The sequence below is a fragment of the Bos mutus genome, chromosome 9 (assembly GCF_027580195.1).
Source record: "Bos mutus isolate GX-2022 chromosome 9, NWIPB_WYAK_1.1, whole genome shotgun sequence".
Taxonomy (NCBI): Eukaryota; Metazoa; Chordata; class Mammalia; order Artiodactyla; family Bovidae; genus Bos; species Bos mutus.
The window spans coordinates 64,810,311-64,825,897 of record NC_091625.1 but is presented as its reverse complement, the minus strand read 5'-3'; positions in this window follow the sequence as shown (position 1 = coordinate 64,825,897).

Sequence of the window (15,587 nt, the reverse complement as noted above, 5' to 3'; positions counted from 1 at the left end):
GATGGACGCAGCCTTCCCGACGCGCGGGCACCTAGGACTTGTGTCCACTTAAACAAGCCGGAAAGCCGGGCCTCACACACACCCACTACGTCAGATGGAACGTGACCCATAGAAATAATCCAGGTGTGCCCTGGGCGCCCGGGACAGAACCTAGGCTCTTGTCTCCCTAGTCCAAGTCCCGGCTGGGCTTTGGGAACCACAGCCATAGAGCCACACCACCGCTCTCCACTTTGGGCTCGCGCTGAATCCTGCTCAGACTCCTGGACCCAAGGACCCAGCGGGACCAGTTGCCCCCAACCGCCGGGAAGCAGAAAGTCGCAGACCTCAGTGCACCCCCGACTTTCGCTCCAGAGAGGGTGCGCCGAGCTTCTCATGGGGTCGGGAGGGAAGGAGGGCTGGCTTGGCATGCTTTCGGAGTCTCGGCCTTCGAAGTGCTGGCGAAGCTAGCACCTTATTGCTGCGTTTTCTCAAAAGCACGGCATGCGCGTGCCAGAACCAAGCCAGGCCTTGCACTTTGCGAGTCTAGAGAGCAAAAGAAGCAGGGACAGGGAGCGAATTGGCGGGAGAAAAACTTAACCCCGTGCGCGCGTGCACGTGTCTGTATTTGCATTTTTGCATGGGTGCGCGTGTGTGCACCTGCGCGCGTGCAAACATGGGTGGGGGGCGTGTGACCGGGGAGCGTGTGCCTCTCCTCACTTGAAGAGAGAAAATGTCTGTTCCCAGTATGAGCTACGTTAAGGAAACGATTAAAACGGAATTAAACTGTCAAGCTTCTGACAAGAATAGCAGTGCTCTATTTCAAGTAAAAGCCATCCAGGCAAGAACGTTGTCAGTGGGCTTGTCTCCAGAACTTGGGGCGGCGGGCACGGAGAGGAAAGAACAGAACAGCCCTGTGAACTGTACCTAGTGGAATCCGTGTCCAGCCAGATAGCAAAACTAACGCAGGAAGGACGGTGGGCGTTGAAAAGCAAGTTGATTCCTCTTCTTTATTTTTCTCGGTGCATTTTAAAATTGGACAGTTCTGAGAGATTTTTTAAAAAATGCTTACGTTCCCACTGTGCTTTCTCAGCCTAGACCCTATTTACACTATAGTGTAATATACATAGATTCCACCTGCCAATGCAGGAAACATGGGTTCCATCCCTGGGTGGGGAAGATCCCCTGGAGAAAGAAATGACAATCCAGTCCAGTATTCTTGCCTGGGAAATCCCATGGACAGAGGAGCCTGGTGGGGCTACAGTCCATCGGGTTGCAAAGAGCCAGACACGACCTAGCAACTGAGCACACACACATACATGTTTGGAGACAGCTTGCTATTTACGTTTACTTAACATAACTACTTGTATTATATTTATAAACAGCATATTTTTAAATTCTAAAGTTAAAAATTCTAGCGAGGATTTTCTTCTCTAAATAGACTTTTTTAAAAAAAATCTTTTACACTTGACGATGGCCATGAGTTTCTAACCCTTGTGATAATTTCCCCCACACAAGACCTGACACAGGAGGTGAGCCCTGGCACACAAGAGAGTTTGTTCTTGGCTTTTGAATGGGAGTTGCATCAGATGGTCCCCGAACTTCCGAACAGGCAGGATCCTGACTTTCTTCTCACGCGTTAAAAAAAAAAAAAAAAAAAGTTTTTATTAGCTAGAGGATTAACATAGTGAGAAAAACAGAAATAGACTCGAGAGAGGGGGTGACAAGGGCACCAAGGGAGTACTTATTTGGCTGCCTTAATTTGCAAGTGAATCTGGGAAGAAGCCGCATCCTAATTGGGGGCGTGGATTTCAGAGTCCCCCCCCCCACCCCCCACCCCCCGCCCCAGTCATTCAGCAGCACCTTACTCGAGGGCGGGGCTCCCTTTCTCCTCCACTTCCTTTCTTCTCTGCTCTGCTCTTCTTTTCGCCTCTCTCTCTGATCTGGGTTAACAAAAATAAGAAAATGTAACCTGTGTAAGTTTACAAGGACTAAGAGAGTACATTCGATCTCCGCTCTCGCGGGCCTCCTCCCTGCCGAGTCTCCAACTGCAAACCCAGGCCCCGTAGAGAAAGAGATCCAGAACCGCAATTCCTCGAGGCTTGTGTTGCGGATTTGCACACACAGACAGCACATCCTACACGCTGGCAATTGATTATCATTCTCTTTTTCTAACAACCAGTCTCTCAAGTATTCTCGTCAGTTGAGAACGAGTCTCGCTACCAAAGAAGTGCCGCAGCCGACGGAAGCGTTCTTCAGGGCTCCCAGGCGCCCAAACTCGATTTAGAGCCTGAAGAGACGCCTTCTAGTGTTGGTTTTGCAGTCAATGCTCATTTCTCAGTGAGGTTTAGGGGAGATGCGCAGTTTGGGGAAAGCAAAAGGAGTGTAAGCTTGTCATCATTATTCCTCCCTCCCATGTCCAAGTTCTCCAGTTTAAGGAAGGAAAGGAAAGGAGAAAGAGGTCCTCTAACCCACCAAGTTGAGGGATGGTGAGGACGGAAAGAACCTGTAATGAATCCGGAAGGAAACTCACTCTGCTGGGGGGAATAAGCTTCCCCACTCATGTCCAATTTCCAGCAGTTATCGGCTGTGTTTCCAGACGATGCTGGAATTATTTTTCACCCTGTGCATGAAAAACCACCCCCTTCACTTCCTCATTCATTGACCCACACTCTAATGACCCTACTACAGTAAAGGGTTAGTAACAGAAAAATGCAATAAGCAAAATTTGCCTCTGTCACTAATCAGGTGTTAGCTGATTTGGAGGTGGTTAATGAAATTAACACCTAGATGTAAATGAATACCCAAAGGTGGGTAGTTGGACATTGCTGATACCAATATTGCAACAGGTCAATTTGGACATAAACCAAATTGGGACAAAGAATGGGGAAATTAAACAATATTCCCTAAATAGTTGATGGGCATTTTAATAGTTTATACTTCATAAAATCATGTTTAAATTGATATTTTAAATATGTAGCTTCATATTCTTAGAACTAAATATTTAATGCTATTTTCCCCATGAATGAGGATTATCTTGAGTCTGCTGATTTAATAAAATGAATTGAAAAGAAAACTGAGTCCCTGTTTAGTTTCCATGTAAGAATCAGTAGGTAAGGTTTTTAGCTTTTTATACAAATTATTACACCATCTAATTGGCTATAAATTGGACCCTGTTCTCCTATTTCACATCTGTAGATACCTACAGTTATTAAACAGTAAATATTTAGTGTGCATTTATATAATCTGCTGAAAATATGAACAATAAAGAATGTGGCTAGAATATATTCATAGTTTTGTACTGACAGATGAAACATTTCAGTTTCAGCTGAATGAAGGGGATTTTGACAGATTAAGTCTAGCACTGGAAATTCACAAAAAGAAGTGAGCTACTGAAATGTAGTATTAGCATTAATAATGAACTCTGAATTTAAACACACAGTCAAAAAAACCTGAAAACAAGCTTGGCTTTTCTACATTACTTTTGGGTTTGTTTTCATTTTTAATCATGTAAACTCTTCCATCCTTTAACAAGTATAAGATGAACAGCTAAGATAAAGGAAAAATGAAAGAGCTTATGATTTCCCTCTTTTGATATAAAAATATTACAATGTGTCTCAAAATAATCTTACTGGAAAACACTTCCAATGTGGGTTTTCAAAAGAACCAAATGAGAATCTTCAAGCAAAAGGCTAAAGAACAGTAAAAACAAGAGGAACTCTACCAAAGCATTTAGACATTTTGGAAATGCTGCATGTGGGAAAATTCTCAGCATTCACAATACTGCATTTCCAAATTCAGTCTCAAGAAGAAAGAAGAAGAGCGAAAAAAAGTAACTCAGGCCATGCACAATAGGTGATGTAAATTTTGAATAACTAACATTTCTAGAAAGACTTGTGCTTTTTTATGTTAACCTTTAGTCTTTGGTTCGGCTTCCTTCTCAAATTACATAAAATGTACTTTAAGAAGCACTCACTACCTGCTACAGATGTCCAGGAAAAACTGAATTATGGAAGTCGGAAACATATGGCAGTTGCCTATTGCAAAAGGAAGGTACATATGAAAGTTATAAATTTCTTTCTTTAAGTCAGCATTGTAAACGCATTTTATAGGGTTCACACTATGTATTACATCTGTAGATTTAATTTTTTTTTAAATATACGTTTTAAGGAGATATTTGTGGTTTGAGATTCTAAGAGAAAGAACTCATCTTGATGTGTTAGAAATAAAGAAAAAACAACAAATAAAAGTAAATGTGTGGAGAGGCAAATTTTTCTTTTATTTTTCCTACTCGTTACACTGAAAAGGACATCACACCATGTATTGGCAAAGGAATACTCACAACACAGGAGTTGCCTGTCAGCAGAGCACGCTGCGCTTACCGAGTTCCCAATGTGAAGAAGCAGAGATGTCAACTTGAGCAAAACCAGTTTGGGGTTGATATAAAAACCACTAGGTTAAGAACTGGATCATGCAAATGTCAAAAACACACCAAATAAATTTGTTTTTGAGAGAAATTTCCAACTACTTGCCGATCTTTTCCCCCATAAAAAATTAAATTTTATTTCATTTAATCCCTTTGAAACCACGTTTTGATTGCAACCACAATTTAATATTATATATTCAGAAGAGATACCAAGGACTATCAACTATAGAAGTATCTTAAACTTTCATAGTTACTTGAAAATAATCCCGCCAAGTTTCTACCTGAAGCCCCCTTTGCTATCTTGAAATTTAATTTTAATTTGTGGATTTTAAGAGTCACAGCTCTCCTGTTCCAGTTTATTTGGAGAAATGTTAGACGCAAGTTATGTGAATAGTCTTGGTTAAAAAGAAGTTTAAACAAATATATAAATGTTTAATACCCTATGACAGGGGAAGGTGTCTACATTTAAGGTCGCTGTGGCTTCATGTCAAGAAAACGGTCTTCAGATTTCCCTTGTAGAAGCTTGGGAAATGCAGGAGGCTGATCTCCGCTTTGTTGTGCAGGAATGAAATCTACTTGCTGGAGTTCGGGCTGTGTGAAATAATACAAAAATAATAGCAGATGCTCCCCACCCTGGCAGAATTTTTATTTGGTTGCGTTTTGAGTTCCTCTAATTGATCAATTGTTGAGTGGTCGCTTGGGGGTGGGTTTCTCTTCCAGTTCCTGTCTTCCTGAAAGCCACTCCCCGCCAAGATTTAGACCACTCGGTCTTGGTGCCGCGGTAAGAAATTGAGCTTTCATTATTGGGGGCTTCCAGACAGGTGTTGGGGGCGGGGGAGGAATGCCGGAGGAGCCGAAAAGATTATCAGATTCTTTTCTACCTATTCACAAGAAATTTGGGGACAGGAAAGTGCCAGGAAATTTCTGACCTCTTTCTCCAAGTTTTAGGTGGTTCCCAGAATTCCTACCCCGTCCTACCCAGATCATTGTCCTTAACATTTACAATTGGAACTCTTCAAGGGGACACCCCCCCCCCCGCCAATAGCATATATTATTTAATAACAAAAACAGCAGTAGCAGTTAAAAAAAGAAAGAAATCGGTCCAGTTTCCAGGGCACCCTAGAATCTCCAAGGCGGATCCGACTGGTAAAACATTTACTAATTCACATTCTCGACGAGGTTCCACGCCTAAAATTAAAATCCAATCTGGGTTTCTGCAGCTCGTTTTGCTTTGGTCAATATCTGCGTTCTCTTTCATTTTGTTTCTGTTCCCTTCTGGGTTTGGTGCTTTTTTTTCCCCCTCCATTGCCGAAGACAATTTGATTTACAGTTTGACTGAGAGTTGCATTTCTGTTTAGAAGGTGAAACGTCCAAGTCAGTTAGCCAAATTATTCCCCGACGGCTCCAATATTGCGCCAGAGTCCCAGAGTCAGTTATTTTTATGTCTGACTGTATTTCAAATGTGCAGGGTGATAAATAAAACCCGCCTCAAGCTGCAAACTATCTCAGTGTGATGAGGAACAATTGACAAAAATTAACCCAGCCAAAGCGTTGGGGTTCTCGCGAGCGGCTGGAGCATAAATCAGCATCGCGGCGGCTTCGGGGAGCAGCGCGCTCGAAGCCGCGCGCCCGCGGCAGCCACGATGTTCCAGCAGCCGCTGGGCTCGCCTGGTTGGAGTGAGTGAGGCTCGGCTCCGGGGATCTGAGCGGGAATAGGATTCTACTCCGAGTTCAGAGTCATCCGCGGAAGCGGCATGTAGGGTAGAAAGGCATGGCCACGCCTAAACGACTCCCTAATTTATCTCTGAGAGTTGTCCAGTGGGTTGTCTGTGAATGAAGTCAGGAAGACTAGGGAGGCAAACTGAGGGGTGGGGGACTGAGCAAGGAATAACAATTCCTCGACTCTCTCTGAATGCCAGAGAGGAGTTTCTCTGATTGCTCAAGTCACTTGAAAGCGAGATTCGTCTCAGCCATTAAGTAAATCTATTTTACGGAAAATCAAAGGAGCCTGGAAAACTCTCTGCCTCGGCGCTGGAACTGCTTGGAGCCCGTGGCCCGCCAGTCTTTTCACTCCCCAGTGCACAAGAGTCCTCGGCCTCTTCTTTGGGGCGAAGTGGCCGGCCACGACACCCAGGAGATGTGGGTCAGGCAGAGGGGAAGGTGTCCCGGTCGGTCGCCGCCGGCCCTCGCCACCTGTTGCAGAGACCAAGTCTATGATTCCGCGACCCCAGGCGGACTCGCGTTCAGCGGCCACAGGGAGTCAAGGCTGCGGAGCCGAGGGTTTCTTTCTTTCGCTAAGAGCAAAGAACAGCCCTCTTGGTGCTAAGTGCACAGTAAGTGCGAAGAATAAATACATCATCTCCCGGGCCGGCTCTCTCGGAAAGATCTCTCAGCCCCCTGCCGTTCGGAGCCAGCCGAGAGTTATTGATTAGTGTGGGCGGCCGCGACGCGCTTGCGCCTCCGCTCGTAGGCTGAAAGGGCTTGCTGCCCCGAACGCCGCGGGCCCCTTGCCTAGTGCGGCGCTGGCTCCTCCGAGGGAAACTAACCCTCAGAAACACTCACAACCACACCGCCGCCGATTTCCCGGGCTTCAGCCCAACCGGCGAGAGCTGCTAGAGCGGCGCCGCAGAGCCCAGACCTGGCGTGAGCGGCGTGTGCGCATGTGTGCGTGCGTGTGCGTGCGGAGACGGCGCGGGCCGTTAGGCCGGGTTGCTGCGGGAGACTGCGAGGGTTTGGAGCGGGGCATGGAGGGTGTGTTTGTCCCTTGTAGCTGCCAGTGAAGCCTCTCCTTTTAAAAATGGCTTAAAGAGCGAAGTGAGGTAAACCTAAGCCCTCCCCCCCCCCCCACGCCCCGCGGAGAGCTCTGGTTCCGGGGCAGCGCGTGGGAGTTGGGCGCCCACTGCGTCCGCTGCTGAGGTCTGGTGGCTGCGTCCTGGGGAGCCTGGGCCTCTTTGTGGCTCCTGGGCTCCGCGGCTCAGGCCTTTTCTTCGCCCTCGCCTCGGCGGTTCCGGGCCCCTGACCTCGCCAGCCGCGCCGCCCACCGCTTCCTTCCCCAAGGGCGTAAACGCTAATTCACTCGGGCCTCGGCCAACTCCCTGGCCCGCGGCCCGCCCGGCTCCGAAGTTTGGGGCGGGGGCAGGCGGACTGAGCTCCTCTCCTGAAATGATTCCACACGCATTTGTTTCGGGACCCCGGCCTTGTCCCGGCCTTAACCTCCTCAGCTTTACAACGGGGATAATAGTCTTTGCCGGCTCGCCCACCATGTGGTGGCGGGATAATATATATTCCGGCTGGGAGAGACTTGTCAACTATCCCGCCGGGTGGCAGTTCACAGCCCTCCCAGATTGGAGGGTGGTGGAGTGAGGGGGTTACAGGTCCCGGCCTGCGACCTCCCAGTAGAAGGGGCTAGTGGTCGTTTAGTGTCCTGGCCACGCTTCAGGCCAGGACACGTGATGCCCTTGGGGACCGCTGGGCCGCACTGTCCCTGAGCCCTGCCTAGAGCAGAGCAGCCTTGCTGGAACCCTATACTAGGCTCTTGGTCGACCTCACCATCTCGCCATGGGCAGCTGCCGCAGCGGGAGACTCCTGGCTGGAACAGAAACTGAGCGTCACCCAAAACCCAGGTTGAAAGGGGACCCCTCTAGGTTGTCCTGAACTGTCCTGGGTCTCATTGGAAAATCAAGCCCAGAGAAGAGATTGGCCTCTGATGGTCAAACCTCCTGGGAGAGTCTCAATTGAAGACATCCCCAAACTTTTTACAAAGGTATGAAACTATTTAGAAGAAAAAGCAGCTACATGGATGGAGGGAGACAGTTGAGAAAAACAAGGTAAATATAAAGAGGAACTTAAAAGGAGTATTAATGTGTATTTTCTTTGCATCTGAATTTAGGTTAACCCCATAGTTTGAATGCTTTAAACCAAAGAACCCTCCTACAAAAGACTTAGATATGTCCAACTAGGCCCTGGGCCTGCTAGCATAGTTCCCAGGCCAGTTGCAGTGACCTGTTAACCATTATCAGTACCCAAGATACAGATGGTGGAGGAATGAGCTTCTCGTTGTCATTTACGTTTAAAACTGCAGGGCACTCCACTGATGAACTTTCTTGACTTCTCTCATTAGTGAGGTATTCTTGGGTTTTGTTGTTGTTGTTGTTCTGTTGTTTAAAAAGGCACATTTCACTAATTTAAAAGTAGGTTAGATTGTTTCAAACTGTCACGTCTTGAATCACATAACACACCAATAAATGAATACAAAATAACCTGTATATGGGGTAGTAAGCTAAGATGACTATGGGCTCTCCGATGCATAGTTATTTCTAACAAGACTTCATTTGAAAAAATGAAAAACATTTTGGGGCAGTTACAGTTACATTAGAACATGTTGTGGAAATAAGCTTGCAGTTAGAGAAAAAATTATTAGAAACAGCTGTGATGTTAATGTTTCAAAACCCAGAGTATTCAATATGCTCAGTATCTACTTTTCATCATCTTTTTTTCTTGTGCATCCACATAACGCACTACTCTGTGTGTAATACAAGACACTTGTTTAATAAAGCAAATGATTGTCTGTGTCAGGGAGATTTGGTCCTATTTCCCTCTCCCAGTCCATGTGCAGAGCAGATCAAAGACCTGATTACCTCTGTCTTTCCAAAGGCTCCAGATGGTGTCTTTTTTTTTTTTTTTTTGCTTCGGATATTTTAGCAATAGAATTCAAAGGACTAAAGAATCTGTGTGATGCTACAGATGAAAGCTGCACCCAGGTAAATTATTTTTTTAATTAATGTCACGCATACCTTAACCTTATTCCACTAAAGTTTTGAGGTTTCTCATGAGAATAAATTGAGGTTTCTCATGTGAATAAATAGATAAATGGTGAGTAAAGGTTAGAACCAAGTGAAATAGAAATCAAAATCCAGGATCAAGATGAAAATACTGATATGCATGTGGCTTACTGCACAGTTACTAAACAGGAACTTTGGGTTTGTCTCTGAGCTTCCTGGAAGCAAGAGTAAAGAGCAAAACAAGATGCTTATAATGCACAAGGAGAAATCTAATCAGTTTTTAAAAATATACTAAGTGTTCCCATCACTTTAGTGATGATGTTAGTAGCAGCAGCTGTTTCATTTGGGAGATCAACTGCCTTTCCCCTTCCTGGCCCCCAAGTTCCAACACACTCAGGTACTCTTTTTGGGTTGTTTTTACTTTGTTAGAATTAGGCTGAAGTTGCTTCTCTACACAGAGGCAGTTCAGTGTCTGGAAAGACCTTTGAAATCAGAGGGATCTGAGTACATTACTGGCTTTTGCACTTAGGGTTCTGCCCTTGGCAAAGCCTCTCTGAGACCCAGTTTTCTTTATAAAGTGGAGACAAACTAGCCCATAGGCCAGAAGGAGAGGGTATTCTAGTTATTCAGTCGCTCAGTCCTGTCCGACTCTGAGACCCCACGGACTGCAGCATGCCAGGTTTCCCTGTCCTTCACCATCTCCCAGAGCTTGCTCAAACTCATGCCATTAAGTCAGTGATGCCATCCAACCATCTTGTCCTCTACCGTCCCCTTCACCTCCTGCCTTCAATCTTTCCCAGCATCAAGGTCTTTTCTAATGAGTCAGCTCTTTGCATCAGGTGGCCAAAGTATTGGAGCTTCAGCATCAGTCTTTCCAATGAATATTCAGGATTGATTTCCTTTAGGATTGACTGGTTGGATCTTCTTGCTTTCCCAGGGTCTCTCAAGAGTCTTCTCCAACACCACAGTTCAAAAGCATCGATTCTTTGGCACACAGTCTTCTTTATGATCCAGCTCTCACATCTGTACATGACTACTGGAAAAACCATAGCTTTGACTAGATAGACCTTTGTCGGCAAAGTGAAGTCTCTGCTTTTAAATACACTGTCTAGGTTTATCATAGCTTTTCTTCCAAGGAGCAAGCGTCTTTTAATTTCATGGCTGCAGTCACCATCTGCACTGATTTTGGAGCCCAAGAAAATAAAGTCTGTCTCTGTTTCTATTGTTTCCCCATCTATTTGCCATGAAGTGATGGAACTGGATGCCATCATCTTTTGAATGTCGAATTTTAAGCCAGCTTCATCACTCTCCTCTCATTGGGAGGTTTTTTAGTTCCTCTTCACTTTCTGCCATAAGGTGCCATCTGCATATCTGAGGTTATTTGATATTTCTTCCGACAATCTTGATTCCAGCTTGTGCTTCACCCAGCCTGGCATTTCTCATGGTGTACTCTGCATATAAGTTACGTAAGCAGGGTGACAGTATACAGCCCTGATGTATGCCTTTCCCAGTTTTTAGCCTGACACTAAGAAACTTTGTGTGAGGCTGTAACTGCTGTCTTTATTGCCCTTAATAATAACACAATCATTAGTTTCCTTTCTCCTTTTCCACAGCCACAAAGCATTCAATGGCACTTCTCCGTTTGGGCCTCAGAGCAAATAAGAATGCCAAGCTTTAAGACTGGAAGACCTGCAAGTACAGGCATATAAGCAAGGTCTCTGAGCTCCTTTACTCTCCCTGCTTACCTGTAGTAGTTATTTTTCTGGAGAGAGAGGGAGGTATTGGTAAGACAGACCTTGTCTTAATCCAGCAAGTATAAGAAGTGTCAGTCTTGAGGCTTCAGGGCCACAAGTGGATGCTGTGCAGTAGCCCCACTCCTAGGTACCAGGGGAAGTGGCAACTGTCTGGGTCACCTTGGTAATGAGGTGAGTCATGGCATGAATGAATTCCAAGAGAAAGTAGTTAGATCTCTTGAGTATTTTTTTGACGGGGACAGGAGCTACAGTTTTGCCGTCACTCTAGAAAGTCAGTAATCTTAGAAGTACTGAGGATTTGGGGCAGGAACTAAATACAAGATAACCCTCCCCTTGCCCCCTACCTCCCTCACTCTGCCTCTTACTGTGTAGAACTTCTAAACTGAGTACTTGTGAAGAATCCAGTAGTGGTTCTAGGTTTTGCAGAGACAGGTTCTCTGTTGCGGGTCCACCACCTAAGACTATCCAGGCAGTTGTCCCCAAGAGGTCCTCTCTTTTTATCCCTCTTCCTTCTTCGTCCTCTTTCACCTGCTCAATACCCACTAAACTCTCACATTTCTCCTGCTAAAGCTTGAAGGTTGGTACTGGGTCAAATATCAATCTAGCGTATCCAAGTCTTTGTATTTTCCAACATTAGTTGTATCTTAGAAAAGAAAAGTACTGGAGTGGGTTGCCATTTCCTTCTCCAGGGGATCTTCCCCACCTAGGGATTGAACCCGGGTATCCCACATTCCAGGCAGACGCTTTAACCTCTGAGCCACCAGGGAAGCCCAGAAGAGAATAGCGATGTGTATGTACTTGTGTGACTTGTTCTACATGATTGTAAGCATCCGAAGGCCATAAACATCTTGGTGTTTATGCATTGATTGACTGCATTTAGAATGGCAGGTAATTTGTTTCAGGTTGGCATGGCCCCATGATTAAGATGCCAAGAAGTGCACTTGTCCTTGTTGTTTGTGAAGTACAGGCCAAGTGATTTAGAATAAATATCCAGCTCCTTTCCTTGGAAAATGCACAGAATATGGCAGAAGGGAAGCAAGCTTTATGATGTTTTCTTGTGATGGGATTTTTCCCACCTAATAATGCAGTTATTGGGTACAGAGTATGGCATGCAGCCCACAACAGGGTCCACCTGGCCGTGGGAAGGAGTTTAGAGAGGCCAGACTATTCATGTGGCATGGTTTTTGTGGCCATGTTTGCCAACTGCCTGAAACTCTCTCAGGGAAGGGAAAGAAGGAGTGAGAATACAACTGTACTCTATTAAAGTATGTGAATCTGAGTTCTTCTGCTGGTGTTAATGGATTCTAGAATTAAGGCTGCAGGCAGAACCAGTGGAGTATTTTCTAGGAGAATACTGGAGGAGAAGGTTACAGTACATTCTCACAAGAAGACATTTTCTTGCTTCCCCTATCAGTTGGATCATGGGACCTGCAACCCAGCCCCTGTCTCAGTCCTCTCTGCTCACCTGTCACTAGAGCTTCCTCTGAGCAGCCCTTCGTGGTATGGTCCACCCAGAGCTTCAGCTTGGCCAACTGGTGCGGCACTCCTGCACTTCCTCCCTGGAAAACTGGTTCTTCTGGAGCTTCTGCTGCTATTGTTTGCTGCCATTAAGTTGCTATACTTACCTGTTGCTTTGGTTACTGATACTATCTCCATGGTTACCCCAACTTCCCATTGCTGGACCTGCATACATGTTTAGGTCTTACGTGTTGGAGGCCCTGCCAAAGTGCTTCTTGTCTGCATGGGGTTGGGCTGCAGTAGTCCAGATTACTTCTTTTCCTCCTGCTGTGAATTCTCTTGGATTTTTCTTGCCTGGCTTCACCCACACACAGAGTAAGAATGAGCTAATGCACTTTAGCTATTCCTTCTAAAGGTCCTTTCTTTGACTGGCAGGCCCAAAGGTGTGGAATGTTACTTCCTGTGCACCTCTCCTTGTTGCTGCAGAAAGTCCTCATGTACCCACATATGAAGGTTGGTTGCTGTTCACCTTCAGGCCAGTTAGATTTGGATGCATATTTATCCCGATCCATTTATGGTACATTTATCATATAAGTCTCAAGCTTATTTGTTTTTGTAAATTTCAATATAGTATAAGTTACGTATTAGTCATGGAAAGTAATGCTAACTGATGTATCAAGCAATTCTTGAGGACTCCCCAGGTGGCGATAGTGGTAAAGAACCTGCCTGCCAATACGGGAGATGTAAGAGACGTGAGTTCAATCCCTGGGTTGGGAAGATCCCCTGGAGGAGGGCATGGCACCTCACTTATCATGATGCCAATACTCATGGCACCAATATTCTTTCCTGGAGAATCCCTTGGACAGAGGAGTCTGGCAGGCTACAGTCCATGGGGTTGCAAAGAGTTGGACGTGACTGAAGCCACTTGCACAACACAGCAGTAGATTTTTCTCTGTCCTAAGTTTTGAAGGGAAACCCCACTCTTTTCTGTACAAGTGATCCCAGACTAGTATGCCCCAGACTCAAAGGACAGAGAAAATAAGAGTGCACTGTTTAATCAGGTATAAAAACTAAGATAAGTACTATAGGCCAATGTTTGGTTTTTGTTCTTACGAAGCTGGTTCAAGGACAAAGGTCTCTTTGAGGTCAGGGAGAATTACATTCCATGGAATTGAAACAAGGTGTCTGGAGGAAGATGAGGATATGAAGAGCCAAAGGATCTCCACTTATTGTGAAAACAGCTGTATCAGTGTTAAAAGCCCTAAATCCATCTATTACAGATCTCCATAGTGTTTTTATTGCCAGAGTAGTTTCCAGTGACTTGGAACTTGGGAAGGTTTAGCCAACAAGTTATAGAGATATTCCAAATCCAGGAATTAATCATGTCTTTTCTGGTCTTTTACCTTTAGTCCTAATACTTTCTATCAGCACTCTCCCTTCCTTCTCTGTCTTGGTTAACATTTTATTTGTCCCTCTAATGATTTAACAGATGTCAAACTTTGTTAAGGGTTTGACAAGGGTTGATGTTGCTCAAACGTCCTTGCCCAGGTCTGGTTCATTTATGAGGGGATAACAGACCACTGATGTCATTTTCATGTGCTTTGATGGAAGTTTTAGTGTCCCAACTCCCCTGCGGATGGAGTTTTACACTTCTAAAGTGGTTGCAGCCTTCTTGTTAAGTTCTTTTCCCAACATATTCTTGCATTTTACTTTTTCACTGAACAGTATATTGTAATACCATTTAGAATAGTTGATTCAACACCAGTACACTCACATTTTCCAGATGAGAAATAGAGTTAAGAGAAGAAAACGTGAAATCTCCTCTTTTTAAGAGAGATGATGGTCATTGCACATTGATCCATAGTTCTAGTCTTCAAAGAGACTAGAAAAACCTTTGTGCTGTCTGTTCTTAGAATAGTTGCATTTATTGTTTAAAATAGCCTGACTTATTATTCTCATTCCTGAACTTTTGTGTGAGAGAAGGTCTTAGAAGTCCTGCCAGAACCGTAGAAGCTGTTTGATTGGTTAATGCTCACTGGCCAGATTCAAAGCACCCAAGGAAGGCTCTGGCCAAAAGAAACTAAATGGGGATCCCTTGAGTGCCAGGAGACACATGTCATGAACAATACTGACCATGGAGAAGAACTGGCCTTCACCTTCAAAAGTTTACAGCTAAATGAACCATATGAAAACACCAAAAATAAGTTATTTGTATTAATAGGGCTAGGAGAGCATAGTCAGAGGCAAACTAATGATAGCACCTAAATACTGTAAAGACTGAAAATACGTCACTGATATTCTTTTATGCAGAAATATTTAAAAATGCCCGAATAGGAATCAGGGCCAGGTGAAGAAGTAAGAGTTGAGAGATTGTTTCTGGTGCAGATCCTTTAACTTGCTGCCTATATGACTTTGAGGGAAGTTTTCTAACTTTGATGAGCCTGTTTCCTCAGCTCCTCCCCCCCCCCAAAAAAAAAAACACAAAAATACAGAGTAATGTGGACCCTGGCAAACGCATTAACTGATTATGTGAATCAGATGAGACAGTATATTTGAAAGCACTTTAAAGTAAAATACTGCATACAGGTAGCTTACCACCCCACAATCCACGCACAAACTGTTGTGGCTGTTCTTTGAAGCAGAAGGAAAGAATCCACAGGAAACAACTCTTTGGGGTGGAGGTGGTATGGAGGTAATTGATTTGGTGTGCTTTGACACAAAAAGTACATGTAAAATCAGTGATGTTAGTAGAGGCAATTCTTTCTCCCAAAGTTTACTTTCAGCTGCTGAAGTCATTTGCTATATGAATGGAAACATAATTCAAGTGGTGTAGGATGTGGCACTTGGTGATGGCTGCAGATCAATTCTTTGACAACTTGCCAAATTACTAATTGCAGAAAACTGTCAGGTATATATCTTTTACCAGGTGGAGAAGATTCGTAAAGAGCCTTTTCACCAGCAGAAGCAGAGGCATGGCCAGGACAGACACCTGCAGAAATATAAAAGGCTATAAAGTGTGTTTAAAGGATAACTCCTCCATCCACATCTTAAATGCTAAGTCCCGGAGAATTGCTTTAGTATCTGAAATGTAAATCATGTGGGAAACTGATAACTGAGCTACCCTACCCAAACATTTGTGAAAACTACTGCTGTGCACAATCGCCAGAACTAATCTTTTTAAAAATTCAACAA